The sequence below is a fragment of the Halichoerus grypus genome, chromosome 5 (assembly GCF_964656455.1).
Source record: "Halichoerus grypus chromosome 5, mHalGry1.hap1.1, whole genome shotgun sequence".
In the NCBI taxonomy this organism is placed as follows: domain Eukaryota; kingdom Metazoa; phylum Chordata; class Mammalia; order Carnivora; family Phocidae; genus Halichoerus; species Halichoerus grypus.
The window spans coordinates 54,299,065-54,315,924 of record NC_135716.1 but is presented as its reverse complement, the minus strand read 5'-3'; the positions used below and the strand labels follow the sequence as shown (position 1 = coordinate 54,315,924).

At 37.3% G+C, this 16,860-nt stretch overlaps 1 protein-coding gene across 2 annotated transcripts in view; it reads left to right on the top strand.

Annotated features, from left to right (window-relative positions):
* The first annotated feature begins 334 nt into the window (after window positions 1–334).
* Window positions 335–16,860, top strand: part of PKIA (cAMP-dependent protein kinase inhibitor alpha) — a 105,549-nt gene continuing 89,023 nt past the window's right edge. Inside the window, exon 1 of one of the 2 annotated variants that reach the window (XM_036110945.2) lies at window positions 335–493. The gene's annotated coding sequence lies outside the window, so the exon portion shown is untranslated. The remainder of the gene's footprint in view (window positions 494–16,860) is intronic. The other variant, XM_036110944.2, reaches the window with a different exon arrangement.

Sequence of the window (16,860 nt, the reverse complement as noted above, 5' to 3'; positions counted from 1 at the left end):
CCCGGTCTCACATTCAGCGAAATGAACAATACTGATAAGGAGAATGAAGAGGGTGGGAAACCCACACAGTCGAATGGAGCTGTCCATGCAGCGGGCGTGACAGGGGAGCTCTCGGAGGAAAGGCGCTATGCAGACAAAGTTTCTTTGGCCCTTCTCTCTCGGTTCACAACCCGGCAGCGCTTCCTGCGTAAAAGCATTAATAGAAAAGAAACCTAAAACCCGGAGGGGTAGCGGTCATTGGGCACAGTTTCCAGGAGCCCTTACCCGCTGCCGGGAGAGGTCCCTCTCCCCCCGCGACTGGCACGGAATGTGGTGATCCGGCCCGGGGCGGGGGATGACTTCATGCAGCCGGAGCGCGGCGGCGGGAGCAGCTGCTGCAGCCGGCAGGTGGGGTGGGGGCCGGCGGAGCTGACCACGCACTCGGCCCCGCGCGGCGGCACTGCGGCCCCGGGGCAGCGGGCGCTGGGACTTGCGCTGACTCCATCCCGACAAGGTAAGCAGCCCGGCTATTATTAGCCTCCGCCACGCCGCTCAGATCTTTCCGCTCGGGTAATAATGGGGTTTGCAATCCACAGAGAAGGGAAATATCCTTGCTGCATTCTGCAATGGGAAAAGGAGCAACAACTGGAATTGAAATGTTAATCAGCCAAGTGCTTGAGATTGGAGGAGCGGTGTTACTGGGCAAACAAAGAAGGCGGTCACCCTCTATACTCTTAAAGATAGTCGACCGTTTCAATGGCAGACTCGCTTAGACATTGAAGAAGATTAAAAATGTGTAATAACTGGAGTTGCACTTTTATCTTTCTGCTTCAACCTTCACTTGGTTATTTTGTGGTTTTGGAGCAGCAGGTCCTTGGAGGCAGCTTGGGGAAGTAATCAGAAATCTTTCCTACCTTCCTCTGTCCTCTCCCTTCCTAGTTATCAGAATGGGTCTGTGCCCATTTCAATGTCAAACACCTACTTCAATACTGAACCTTTAGAAAGAGTCTCATATTAGAGGAGAAACTTCTCTTATCTCCTGGAGTTCAGCTTGGGTTGAGCAGCACTTGTTTCCACCTTCTCCCTTCGTTTACCATCTTCTCTCGTCAGTTACTTCATTGATTTCCCTGGGATGCCGGGTCCATTCACAGGCCAGCTCTTGTCAGCTTCTATTCACAACCTCTGCTCCATGACTGATTTTTGTCAAGGACCTACAAAGGGCATTGCCCTACACCAGTTTTAGTATTCTCTCTGTCTACTGTTACCTGTGTCCTTCCCCCAAATACATGGCACGAAAAATCCTTCTTTTAGCCTAGTACCAACATGGTTCCCGATAACTCCCTTCGCCGTAGTCACTGCGGCTACAAGAGGATTTCGAGGACAGCGGAATCTGTTGGGGTGTCAGAAAGAGGACCATACTTAATATTTTGCTGCCTGTGCATAGGCATAGATGGAAGTACAAATGTGAATGTGTCTATCTAGTTTTTCTTGAAGCTTTTTTTAGTCCCGCTGGGTTGTGAGACACCTACCTTGATAGGATTTGGGGTAGGTCCTCCCCAAAAAGCAAGCAGTGTGTTTGTCCTAGGATTCCCCAATAACCTCAAAAGAGTTTCCAGAGAGGCTTTTCCCACAGGCATTCAGAAAGCCACTGGAGCTGGCCAATCTAAGCTTCAGGTTATTTGAGCATCCTCAAGTCAATCTTGACATTTAGGGGTTCTGACCACTTGTTCTAAGATCTCCCCCACAAACCTCTTGCTACTGAGCTCAAGTGCCTTATTCCTGTTGCCACCTAGGGATGATGTACTTTTGAATAATATGCTTTGAAATGGGTAAGATGGCTGTGATGGGGATTGTAAATGTGCCACTTCACCAACAGAGAACATTTGAAATAAGCCAGACTGGGGTGTCTGTGTGCCAGTACTCTATTTAACGGGGGGATCTGTTATCTTTACATTTGAAATGAGACAGTCTGACCCATAGCCATGTAATTTTATTTTAGCAAATTGAAAGAGATCAATGAAGAAGAGAGGCAAGGTTTATAGCTAAAAATGTATCTCTGGTTACCTTCCTTTTAAAATATTGCTTTTAGACAAAGATATTAGTTTTGAAAAATCATGTTAATTCTATTAAATGCCATTATTGCTTTTCTGAATACAAATTCTTTTTATAAAATACACTTTAGAAGGATTTGAGTTGGTTTCTTTGTCTCTACCTTTAGTATATGTGGCAGAGGGAGTGGAGGGGGTGGGCAAATCCCACTCCAAGTGGCCCACTCCAGGAACTCTTCCCCTGGATCATGAAAACCTCAGCACTGATTTTTTTTTTTTTTTTTTTTTGGCATGTTCTTATTATTATGTGTTGAGTGTGGTTTGGGTTTGAAATATTAAAATTTCAAGATTCTATAATTTTGAATCAGGCACACCAAATAGAAAAGGGAACAAAGAGCAAGAACAACAAAACCCTTCATTCTACCACCTTTACTAATCTTAAAATATTTAACTATATAAATAATTATTCTGAATAATAAGTGATAATAAATGTTAATATAATAATTCATTTTTAAGAAATTATGAAGTACAGATTAGTATAATTGATCTTAGGTACAATAATAATTTCTGTAATTTGAGGTTTCTTTATGTTGACTATTAGTGCATGAGAATATCCTAATAATAGTTAGAAATTGAAAGTGTCTATTACTTGGTTTCTTGAAGAAACTGAATTCTTTGGAAAGAAATGGGTCAGAATTAGGGGACTAGTACTGCCTAAGCTGGCGTCATGCCTGCCAGTGATTTTATAGGGGAGATGAATTCACTAAGGTATGGACCTGCATTGGAGGAGCCTTTTTGGGAAGAGAGAAAATAAGTTAGAAAATTTAATTTTTCATTTCAGTACAACTGAGGAAGATAAATAAATGTAAAGGATTTCTGAATTTGGACTTTGTTATGTTTAAATAAAACAACTTTTCTGAGAAAAGTGTCAAAATTCAGAGCCCTAAGAAGAAATATGTGTATGACTTCATGATTTCATGACTGAAATTGATTTATGACTTTATTTCCTTTTCTTTAAATGTTTCCCAGGGAAAAGAAAAATTAATTGCCTGGTGTTCAAGGGATGGAGGAGGAATGAAAAAAGGGGATGTGCACTATTAGATGCTGAATGAACTGCAGGCATTTTTGTAGGTTTGACAAGATAGAATGAAGTCAATCTATTGCTTTCTAATCACATAAAAAAAAAACCATTTAGTATGGTGGGTGGTCAGTGTTATCAGTAACTTAGTACAAATTTAGGCATCAAAGCTGACCTCTCATAACAAAAGGCATTTTCTGGTGCTGTCTTACTGCCATTAGCTACAACTGAAATAGACTTATTTTGAGATTTTGAAACATGGAAAAGAAAAAAAAAAGTAGAAATAATAAAGCTAAAGAAGTGTATTTCTATTCACCCAGTGTCTCCACTGAGAATAAGCAGAAAAAGTGCTATTTTCAAAGTTGTCAGTGCCCTCCTAACTGCCAAATTTATGTAACATTTCACCTTTTTCATTACGTCTTTATTTTTAAGTTCTCATCCACGTTCTTTTTAAATTAAATATTCATGTTTAAAAGTATTATTAATAAGTAATATGCATCAAGCACTGAGATACCTCTTTATCTAGTTTCTCACTAATCCCCTTAAGCTACCCTATGATCAGCCTAAACCAAGTGGTTTTTATTTCCACTTTGTGCCCCATGATGTCATGCCTATATGTCCTCATCTGTTCCTTTCCCTCACCCTGTATGTGTTGAAACCTTGCTCACATCAGACACTTCCTCTTCCATGAAGCTTTCTCCATACCCACCATCCTCGTATCAGATGAGTTTTTTCCCTTGTCTAAATTCCTATTGCACTTTCTATCTTGGTCTATTCTTTAGTGTGAACCAATGCCTTGTTCTCCTAAAATAGCTTTGGAGAGCACAGTTTGTGACTGACAACCTTTTATTACCTGCAACTCATAGTATAGTGCCTAGCTACATACAGTTCTTCCTTGACTTACAGTGGGCTTACATCCCAATAGACCCATCATAAGTTGGAAATACCGTAAGTCAAATGCATTTAATACACCTAACCCACCAAACACCATAGCTTAGCCTAGCCTACCCTAAACGAGCTCAGAACTCTTATATTGGCCAGCAGATGGGCAAAATCATCTAACACATAGCCTATTTTATAATAAGTGTTGAACATCTCATGTAATTTATAGAATACTATACTGAAGGTGAAAAACAGGATCATTATGTAGGTACAGAGTGGTTGTTAAATGTATCAGTTGTTTACCCTCATGACTGCGTGGCTAACTGGAACCTGTGGCTCACGGCCACTGCCCAGCATCACGAGAGATTATTGTACTGCTTGCTAGCCTGGGAAAAAATCCAAATTCAAAAATTGAATTGTGGTTTCTACTGAATGCATATCTCTTTTGCACAATCATGAAGTTGAAAAATCATACATTGAACCATCATAAGTCAGGAACCTTTTGTATATGCATAGTAGACATTCAGCAATTTGATTTTAGTGAAGAAACTGGTTATTATTTCATGGGTATATCTCTATCTACTCTTCACCATTAGTCAAGTTCAGCTCCCAAAATGTGTGCACGTACTGTTTAGTTTTTTAAAATATTTATATAATAATAAATACAGTGAAAGCCCATTCAAATAATTCAACAAAAGTTACTGAGAGCTTACATGTCATTAAATGTATATTAGCTCATACATATTAAAAGTATGCTAAGCTTAACAAAACAAAACTTTTTTTCTTAAGACTTTATTTATTTATTTGACAGAGAGAGAGTGAGAACATGCAAGAGCACACACAGCAGGGGGAGTGGGAGAGGGAGAAGCAGGCTCCAGGACTCCATCCCAGGACCCTGGAATCATGACCTGAGCTGAAGGCAGATGCTTAACGACTGAGCCACCCAGGTGCCCCCAAAACAAAACTTTAAAGAAGATATTGTATCTGCTTTCAACATGCTTGCATTCTACTGAAAAAGAATAAGCAGGAGAAGGTGCCTTACATATATAAGTACTTGTCTAGTTTCAAGGCACTCTGCCAGGTACTTTCCTCTGTGGTATCAAATTTCAGCCTTCTACTCAATGCTTTTACTTTGAGGAAACTGAGACTCAAAGATGTCACCTAAATGTTTAGCAGACATTCCATGTTACCATGCTGCTCTTTGAAGTGTTAAGAGTGAAGGGAAGCATTATAAAAATGCAAGGTCAAACCTGTCAGAGTAGTTTAAAAATTGTTCTGTAATTAATCTTTCTAGTATTTCTTGAACTTTTGGGTCTTAATGTCCCCTTTGATAATTCAACAAAGGCTGTGCATCCACTCCCCAAGTATACACACAAACACACACAAATACACATAGCATTTTGCATACAATTGCAGGTGTTTAAGGACCCACTAAAGCACTCCTTCGCAAATGGTTTCAGAACATTTACTCTGGGCTCACTTTGACAGTATGTGTGTCCTTTATTAGCCCAGACATTTTTGGTACTTGAAATGACGTTCTCCTTCTATTGTTCTCCCTGCTTTAGAACCTAAAATGAGAGCTCTTCATTATCACTGGCACAAAGACAGCTAAGATGATTCAGAAACAGGTGCCAGTGAGAAAAGTGATTCAAAGAACCCTGATTCATGGAAAAGGAATCCCAGGGGGAGTTCTGAATGTTACACATTCCAAATGACTTATTTAGGGTTTTCCAATCAAAACCATTTTTTACAAAAAAAGAAACAGTTCTAGACTTAGAGTACTGTAGTGCCAGATATCTAGAAGAACATTGCCAGCCGTTGAGCAGTGTAGGCTACTTTGAAACATAATCAGTTTTCTTAGGATGGACGTATGTCTGCCTCAAAGTTACTGTTTCTTTCTGGGAATGCTGTCTGCAGTAATGTATTTGCTTTTGCCAAGTTAAGGGAGGAGTGAAAAGTTACATTCATCCCTCCTAGGTTATAAAACAATTGCCAGCATGAAAGTGCATTAAAAATTCTTAACTGATACCTGAAGAGACCAGTACTAGCTAGCATGGGTTGCTGATGCTAGTATTCAAAAAGAAGTGTGACAACATTGATCTAGAAAAAAACAGGGATGGAGAGAAAGAAAACTCAAGAGGCCAACTTAAGCTTTTGCTTTCCTTACACTTCCCAAAATATGATAATACCTGTATAAGCTCCTAAAATAAGGGCAATTTTTAAAATTTTATTTATTTCATAGAAAGAGAGAGCACAAGATGGGGGGAGCAGCAGAGGAAGAGGGAGAAGTAGGCTCCTCACTCAGCAGGGAGCCTGATGTGGGAGCTGGATCCCAGGACCCTGGGATCATGACCTGCATTGAAGGCAGATGCTTAACCAACTGAGCCACCCAGGTGCCCTAAATAAGGGCAATTTTATGGAAACTTTATAATGTGCCTAATGCAAGGTAAATTTATACTTTATTTTATAGTGGATTTTTGTTTTTTATTGTGGTAAAATAGAAATAACAAAATTAGCTGTTTTAAGCATTTTTTTAAGTATGCAATTCATTGATATTAAGTACATTCACAGTGTTGAGCAGCTATCACCACTCTCCATTTTCAGAACTTTCTCATCATCCCAAACAGAAACTTTTACCCATTAAACAGTTACCCCTCATCTCCCCTCCTCTCAGCCTCTGGTAAAGTCTATTCTACTTTCTGTGTCTATGGATTTGCCTATTCTAGCCACCTCATATAGTGGAATCATATAATATTTATCCTTTCATGTCTGGTTTCTGTTGCTTAGCATAATGTTTTCAAAGTTTATCCATGTTGCAGCATGTGTCAAATTGCATTACTTTTTAAGGCTGACTAATATATATATGTGTGTATATGCACACACACACACACCTACAGTGTTTTTTAGTTGCAAAACATTTTCAGTACATTGCCTATTATATTAATGATATCTAGCACAAAACACTACCATAGCACCTTTAGTAGATGCCTAATATGTACAAAGAATGTGCCATAATCTTATTAAATGAAAACCCATTGATAAATATTAAGTTCCAAATTGTTTTATGATTTCAAGGTATGTGGTAATGGACACAAAGTTACACATCTTCATATGTTGGTGCTTTTACTTTTGTTTGTTTTATTTTGTTGTTGTTGATGGTGCCAAGACCAAGGACTGGTGCTTTAACTTTCGATGGAAAAATTCTTGGAGTGGCATTGTTGGGTCAGAGACAACGCAGGAACGTTTATAATTTGAAAAAGTACGTTGACTATAAAAATCATAAACTTCAACACAGAGTATTTATGTATTTTCTGTAGCCATTTCAAACTATCTTAAAAATGAATGCAAGTAATATAAGGGAATCCATTTATCATGATTTGAGCAAGGAAATATTCACACTTTTTTCATTTCTAGTTCATGGAGGAAAAATATTATACACAAGTCTTGACAGATTTCAAGTCTCTCAACACATTTTATCATTTCAAAGATATTACAGAGTACATCACAGATGTCATTCAAGTCTTATAACAACAGTGTAGAAAACTAGAAACATTTACAGCTAGGTGTGTGTGTGTGTGTGTGTGTGTGTGTATGTATGTGTTTTAAGCTCCAGCAATGGGTCATTTGAATCCAACCTGATCTAAAATTTGGCCTGTTTTTTAGTTCAAATTTATGTACCTGTATTATAGTAAATCTTTTATCTTGAGGGGCTTTTTCTTTAGTTTCTCTTTAGAGTATCCTTTTTTTTTTTTTTTTTTAAAGGTTTTATTTATTTGACAGAGAGAAAGACAGCCAGAGAGGGAACACAAGCAGGGGGAGTGGGAGAGGGAGAAGCAGGCTTCCTGCGGAGCAGGGAGCCTGATGTGGGGCTCAATCCCAGGACTCTGGGATCATGACCTGAGCCGAAGGCAGACGCTTAACGACTGAGCCACCCAGGCGCCCTTTAGAGTATCCTTTTTAATTTATCCTGATAGGAGTGTTGTATTTAAGCTAAACTACAGAATATTGGTACATATGAAGTAAAACAGAATTGGCAAAACTTTTCACTACCCTTCTCAGAGGATTGTCTTGATTCGCATTGTCCAAGAGGGGGGAAACAAAGAGCTTGCTGGGGATTGCATCATGTTTTACCCGAATTAGACATTAACATGCTACAATGTCAAGGATGAAACAACATGTTTATAACATATTTTTGAAAAGCTACTTAAAACTGAAAGGTTGCAAGAACATAGATAGACACACCCTAGACATTTCACAATAGTATTTTAAGGTATGCCTTTTCTTTGGTTGATTGGGATGGAGAACCTATTAATAAGCATTTCTCTATTATTTACTTTTGTCTTTATTGCTGTCTGATCAAACCTTCTTTTAAAAGCAGGCATGAAACAAATAAGCATTCTGACCTTTGCCTAAATAAGCAACAAGAAACCCACATCTTAATCAATGCACTGCCATGTTGATGAGACTGAGGGTAGAAATGTTGGATTTTTTGGTCATTGCAATCATAGGAGCAGTACAACCTACTTTGTTCCTTCTGTTGTATACTGCAGAATCTGACTGCATAAACCGAGAAGTCAGTAATCTTTAATGCCATTTCTAACACTCCTCTCCATGCTTTTTCACACTCAGGTTCTCTGATAATTGAAATATAGTGAAAAACAACCCAGGTGTTAAGACACTCTATCCATTCACAAAACTTAATCCTGCTAGGACTTGCAAAAAATAATGTTGAATATGAATTTGTGGATACCTAATGGAATCACTGAATATAATCTGTCAGACTCACCAAGTCCAAGTACAAATTTAAAGATGGTCAAAATATTTTTAAGATTTTATTAATTTATTTGACAAAGAGAGAGAGGAGGGGAGAGCATGAGCCGGGGGAGAAGTAGCAGGAGAGGCAGAGAGAGAGAGAGAGAGAGCAGCAGACTCCCTGTTGAGCAGGGAGCCCGATGTGGGGCTCGTCTAGGACCCTGGGATCATGACCTGAGCCAAAGGCAGATACTTAACCGACTGAGCCACCCAGGCACCCCAAAGACTGTCAAATTTTAAATACTGTAAAAATTTTAAAAGATTTTAAAATTTGTTCTATACAGTAACATATGAAAATTTTAGAAAAGCATAATTACACATATGGGGTTTATTTATGAGATAAGCTCACTGGAGAACAATGCACTTTTAGAAGGCTTCATTCTGAAAAGACTGCATTCGTATTTTTTTAACTACTACCCTCCAAAATAAATTGTGACGAATCATTGTTCATTCAAATTAATCTCTCATCTTAAGGAAGTGACTTATTTTCGGGGAAACTGCCTTCAAGTAATTTGTGCTTTCCTGCAGTGGATCAAGCTGAAATGCAACAGGGCTGACATTCTTAGCTATTGTGACACATCCATATTTATTAGGATTGTCTAATGATTTGAGTCTTTTAATAACCTGAGAATCTTCATTGATAAAAGTTAGTCAAGACATGGCTGGTGCTCCTGTAGAAGACAAATCTAAATTTCATTTGTTACATCATCTCCATCTTAGAGAACAACCTAGGATTGCAAAGCAAAGCATGAAACAGTAGTATTTGGTATATTTTATAAGTGTTCAGGTTTCTAGAGAGCTTAGTAGTATCACATACTATGGTAACACTCAGTAAATGTACAGAGTTATTTTAAAACTAAAATATCAAGAGCATAAAAATTTCTGCAAGTCAAATGATTAGTTTCATATTTGGCTTTATAGGCATTTGTAAGATATTTGCTGAACAACAAAATAAATCAATACCATTTAGTTTTGAAAGCTGCCCCCCAACACAAAATAATTGGCATTCTACACATGTTCATTGTGATTATTTTTGTAGGTGTGGTGGGGATGAGTTATGGATGGAATTACCCCCACCCCCCCCGCCCCCCCAACCCCCGCTTCTTGCTAAACTCTCTTCCCTCTGAGTTTTTGGTAAGGTGGGAATTAGAAATGATGCATTTTTTTTTTTTTTAAGATTTTATTCATCCATTTGACAGAGAGAGACAGTGACAGAGGGAACACAAGCAGGGGGAGTGGGAGAGGGAGAAGCAGGCTCCCCGCTGAGCAGGGAGCTTGATGCGGGGCTCTTTCCCAGGACCCTGGGATCATGACCTGAGCTGAAGGCAGACGCTTAAGGACTGAGCCACCCAGGCACCCCAGAAATGATGCATATTAAAGCTTGAGATATATCTAGTAAGCAGTTTAAGATACTCAGCCAAGCACAGACCATTTACCCAGGACAGAAGAATGTGACATTACCCTTCTTTCTTCAACTACAGTGGATTTGGACTTTTAGAAACTTCATAGTGCAAGATACAGATTTTAAATAATAAACTGTTAGTCAATGGTTCTCTTATCTCCATGCCTTTTTCAATCTCATTTATCGTAAAGAACACTGTCATGGAGAAAGCAAAATTTCAGTTGATTGAAAGCATTTTCCACCTGTATGCAGGTTTGAGATAGTGGTCCTGTAACATCTTCAATGGGGCTTTGTGAAGACACTATTTCACCACAATCATTAAATCTGACACTAAAATGATCTGACACTAAACAGTTCATTGAATAAGTGGTGGATGGTTGGCATCTTGGTTATCATTTTTTTTAAAAAACACTAACTTGTTCAGTCCAAAAACTTAAATGTTTGAATTTCCCCTTAATAAAGAAAAAGGAAAATGAAATAACATGGCAGTACAGTGTTATGAAAGCAAAGGAATCGAGTCGATCTCACAATGTTTGAATATAAAATTAATGTTTTTTGTACAATTTGTTAATTTTACTCAGAGCTCTCAGGCAGCTTTTGATCACTTTCAGAACGAATCAAAAAGCTCTAAACATGGGGAACCTGGGTGGCTCATCTGGTTAAGCGTCTGCCTTTGGCTCAGGTCATGGTCGCAGGGTCCTGGGATGGAGTACCGTGTTGGCCTGCTTCTCCCTCTGCCTCTGCCCCTACCCCTGCTCGTGCTCACGCTCTCTCTCAAATAAATAAATAGAAATCTTTAAAAAAAAAAAAGCTCTAAACATCATCTTCAAAGTATGCTGATCACTAGAACTTTCCCTCCCTTTGTTTGTTTGCTTATTTGGGGGTGTTTGGGCTACCACCTCTGTCTAAATCATATATTTTATTATTATTATTTTTTAACCATATATTTTAAGAAGTGAATTTGAGCTTTGAATCCCAACTCATTTGAATCCCACCTCTACGATTTACTAGCTATGTGACTTAGGGTAAGTTACTTAACCTCTGTGAGTGGTTTCTTGGTTTAAAACAGGAAAATAGAGTTGTTATGAAGATTAAAGAAGAGAACATAAAAGAGAACTTAGTGCAGTATGTGAAACATTGTAAAGGTTAATAAATATTTCCAATTTTTGTCCTTTTTATTCTCATGCACCATTTACAACCAGACCTCATTACCACAACTTTTCCCAAATGTTTATGAACTCTTTTCCTACTTCTCCCATGTTAGTTAAACTAAACCTTGAAATGACCCTGAGCCTCATGGGAAGATGTCTCTGTGCAGGTAACGCCACTCGTGGGAGAGGTTGAAGCCAACACAAAGTTGTCGGGCTCCGATCTGGCAGTAGCTGTGGGAATTAGACTTAACTTCTATTCTTAACTCTGCAAGTAGTTGATTGGATGACCTAGGAAAAGTCAGTTGGCTATTAATTCTGCATCTTATTTTTTTCTGAATTTTACCATATGTCTAATCACTCTTGTCACTTACTCATTATCAGAAATGATACTAAGGTTGTGAATAAGGGTGTTGATGTCAGAAGCAAGTGACAGATAAAGTGGAGAGGCTCCCTTACTTAAAAAGCAACAGTTGACTTTTTTTTTTTTTGGTAATACAGTGTGGAAGTTCCTGGGAGAGAACAACTTTAATTTATAAAGAATTGTTAACATTCACTTCCACTAACAAAAGTCTTTGAAGAGCCAGCTAATTATCTGCCTTCTACCCAAATACAAATATATATTTTTATGTATAACAACTGAAGAAGTTTCTCGTTGTTCATATCATTAAATTGCCCAAAAGGAAAATTAACTTATAACTCCACTGTATGTCATATGCCAAGGACTCTTTGGTATATGATATCTTTCTATTTTACTGAAGCTCAAAGAATTTAGAGAGAACATATAAGCATTTTAATATTCAGGGTCTTGTTCATTACTAGGTGCTACTGATTAGATTTGATCAATAGCAATACCTTTAAACTGAAATAAAAACATCCAGCCTCAGTTAACGTGAAAACTTGAGTAGAAACACCACCTATAAAAACTGCGTTGTTAATACACACACATGCTTTAGTATGATGAATTTGGGGGCTTAAAAAGCACATAATTTTACATTTTAAAAAATTTATTTATTTATTTGAGAGACAGAGAGTGCATGCATGTGGGGGTGGGGGGGGGGTTGGTTAGGGATAGAGGGAGTAAGAGAGAGAATCCTCAAGCAGACTCCCTGCTGAGTATGGAGCCCGACACAGGGCTTGATCTCATGCCCTGACCACGATCATGACCTGAGCTGAAAGCAAGAGTCAGATGCTTAACCAACTGAGTCACCAGGCACCCCACAAGTTTAGGAATTTTAATTCAGTATATAAATATGCTAACTTCTGTTGAAATTTCTGTAACTTTAGAGTCAAAATTAATTTGAAGGATATTGGTGTTATTTTTCTGGTTTCTAATAACTGCTGTCTCAAATAAACACATTACCAAGATAAAAATAACCCTGGCTTAAGGTTTCTGCCTTATTAATCACATACTGGAATGTCTCTTGGATATCAGTAAAATGATATATTTTAGAGCATAGCCTATGAAATGACTTGCCACTTGGCAGGCAACCTTCAATAATAAGATATAACTGATATTCCAAGTTTGCAGATTCATTATATCACACAAATGTGATCTTAATAAATGGCAGGTGACTATTAATGGTTAATCATTCTCCATATACCTTTTACAAGTCATTAATAGAATATTGAGTAAGCAACAGTTCTATATTATTTATTCAGATTTTTATTTAAACTCAAGTGTAATCTGTATTTCCTTTTTTTTTAAACTAAGATTTTATCTATTTATTTGAGAGAGAGAGTGAGTGGCAGAGAGAAAGAGAGAGAGAGAGAGCATGAGCTGGGGGAGGGACAGAGAAGCAGGTTCCTGCTGAGCAGGAAGCCTGAATTGGGACTGGACCCCAGGACCCTGGGATCATGACAGGAGCTGCAGGCAGACACTTAACCAACTGAGCCACCCAAGTGCCCTGTAATCTGTATTTCTATAGTGTTTTTATATCTACCACCTCACTTAAGGAGAAGGAAGCTTTCTAGTGCTTTTTTGTCAGCTTCAAGTGGAGCAGTCTGTTTAACATTTATCATTTAAAAATACTAAATAAAAATTTACATGGTCTAATTAAGTATAAATATTAGAAAATCTATGAAACATTTGAAATATTCAAACACAAAAACAGGGATATACTTGAAAACATGAATTTCTAATGTATTTATTTAGGTTATCTATGCTGAACTTTATTTCATTCATCCACATAATAGCTCACACATAACCTTCACTGTTAATTATTTTAAGATCCTTAAAGTAGGAAACAGTATAGAAACTAATTAACTAAAATTTCCTTTTTGAGAAATGTTAAGAGAAGAGAAGAATGTTAGATAATAAATAAAGCACATTGGTTTTGAATATCACATACATAGAGGAAAAAGACCCAAAGAAAGTTAAAAAAATCAATTATCAATAATTAACTTAATAGAAAGTCAGGGTGACCTTTACTTCTTCTCAATACCAATCTCTTGGTATTTCCAAACTCATTACAATGTGTATGTATTACTTAACTGTTTAAGAAGAAATTTGCTAGTTTGGATGTGTTTTGTAACATCTAAACATTGCTGAGTGTTGCTGAAATGTTCAATTTTTATACAGATTTCTGAAAGTTCACATTAGAAGAAGGGAAGTTTTCCCTCATCCTGAAATAACAGTGATAAATTAAAATTTTTTTAAAGTACTATATACTTTCAAAGCATTTTTATATCCATTCTCTCATTGGATTATTCTAACTCTCCAAAGTTGGTAGAGCAACAATTATCTTCCTTTTGCAAAGGGGAAAAACAGAAGTTCATGAAGTTTAGCAGTTTGCCCACTTAAGCAGTACACAGAGTTATTAAGTAGCAGGGCCAGAATTCAGACTTGGTTCATGCCGTGGTCAATCTAGTGCTTTCCTAGATGCTACAAGAACTGGACATGTATAAGGGTAAGCAGGAAAATGGAAATAGGCTTAGATCTGTTCCTACTTATAAATTTGCCTGTAGACCTCACTGGAGGCTGAACCAGGAAAATCTGCATGGATTACTTTCATCAACTCAAAGAGGTGGTCAGGTTAAATATGCTTCTAGGTTTAATTTAAAAACAAACAAACCAACAAACTATATTGTCTGTTTTCACCATATTCCAGTTTGTGTTGGCCATTAACTTCTTTTCTGGAGAACCATGCCTTCTACTTAAAGGATTGCATTGTTTAATAAACATGGATGATGCTGATGGCTTATCTGGGTTAAATAATATACAAATCTAGTTTCATTGACACAATGCTAACATTCATGAGATTGTATCATTTTATTTACACACACACTTACTAGGTGAAAGTTAAGTAGTAATTTTGCTTCAAACTAGAACATTATTTGTATAATTTGCAACCTAATTGGAGCACTTGGCCATATAATCTATCATTTTAAAAGTTAATAACTAAAATTCACAGAAAATTCTCTTCTGTAACTACATTGGACACTTTTATTGCATTTCTACTACGTTTCTATTAAGTATAAAATTATTTTAAACAAGTCATTTATAAGATCTGCCTCAGTATTTTTGTGCTTCTGAAATATCACCACTACAATCTGCTTTTTAAAATAGTCTGACACCTACCGAGTACTCTTTCACCTCCTACAAGAAAGCAAGAAAAAGAAAGCATTTATGTTTTTAATTTTAGTGAAGGGTTCTTGATTTAAGAATTAGTCATTTGCTGTCATTTGAATTTCAACTATTCTGAGGTTCTTTTTGTATGACTTTTCTGTAGTTTTCACATATATCACCATTAATTTCACTTGGGGGGTTAGTAAAATCAAAAAGTTTATTTTCTTCTATTTCTTAGTTCCCTTCATTTCAAATATTCAGTGTCTTCTCAGAAACAACATTATGGTTTTGAACTGTTTATCAATAACAGATGATGCCAGGAAATAGTGATTCTGGTTTTCAGTTAAAAAAAATAAAATTGAGAAACTAAAGGAATAGTTACTATAGCATTTTTCCCCCTCCATTTAACTAATCAGCCATTCACATCAGTGAATATTAGATTTTGAGACTATGGATCCAAATACTAAATGTTTTACATATTCAGAGAAGTGAAAAATAATACTTATTTTGCTTACTCTGTGCTAACTGTTCCCCCTCACAACAATCCTAAGAGGTAGACACTATTATTACCTATTTTACAGACAGGCAAACAGATACACAAAACGATTAAGTTATCCATGGTCACAGAACTAGTAAGGTACAGATAAAGTATTTAAAACCAGTTTAAAGTATCTAAAACCTGTTATTGCGAGAGTCCACCCCTGTAATGAATATAAGGGTTTTGATCCCTACTATTTGTTATATGCCCATTTACTTGCTTATGGAAAGATAGCGAGGGGAGGAGGTAAAGGAGGAAGAGGTGAAGGCAGGAGAGATGTCAAAATTCTGCCGGTTTGTTGGGGTGCCTGGGTGGCTCAGTCGTTAAGCGTCTGCCTCCAGCTCAGGTCATGATCCCAGGGTCCTGGGATCGAGCCCTGCATCGGGCTCCCTGCTCGGCGGGAAGCCTGCTTCTCCCTCTCCCACTCCCCCTGCTTGTGTTCCTGCTCTCGCTATCTCTCTCTCTGTCAAATAAATAAATAAAATCTTTAAAAAAAAAAAAATCTGCAGGTTTGTTGATAACTGTGTGCTACATAATGAAGTTCAGTTAGGGTCTTGTAGCATTTTCAATACAATAAATAATTTTAAATTTTCTCAAATGAAGTCTCTGATAATATCAGATGGAGACAGCCATTGAATTTCTATTTACTAATAATCATAATTGAAATGTTATGGCAGTCTCATATTTGGAACAAAAACAATTCTGGTAATTTTCACAGCAATAAATCTATCTTAAAATTATTATCAGGGTTTTTTTCACCCTCAGCACTCAGCTTATTTAATTTTAATTTTTAAAAAAGCCCATAAATTTTAGTAAGATTATAAGTTAGGCTTAAATCATAGGAAAATTAAAGAAAGTTTAGAATCTCTAACAGAAGGGAAGCACCCCCTTCCCATCCCAAGCTTACCTCTGTTCATTTCCACCAGAATTATTCCATCAAGAAAGGAGGAATTATTCTGATTGGTCAGATTTAATGGGCTGTTCATTGAGCCACATTTTACTGTTACTCTATGTTTAAAGGTACACAGCAATGGTTCTCACATTCTTACTTGCCTATAATTTGATCCTATGAGAGCAGATAAGTGGGGTAAGGATCCTTGAAACCTAGATCTCAGTCTCCTCCCTCTTGCATGCCTTGCAGCCACGGGTTCTTAATCTAGCAGACAATGACCCTTCTGTCTTTTATAGGCTGTATCCATGCAATTGAGTCAAGCTCTATTTGAGCCTGGAAAATCTTACATATTCTCTTGTCAGCTTCTTCCTTCAGTATGTACTCAGAAAATGGTAACATGCCTCAAGTAAGTCTTTACCATAGCTCTGAATTCAGGATTATCAGGAAGTAATCCCAAATGTGCTCTGTATCTTCTTTTTTTTTTTTTTTTAAGATTTTATTTATTTATTTGAC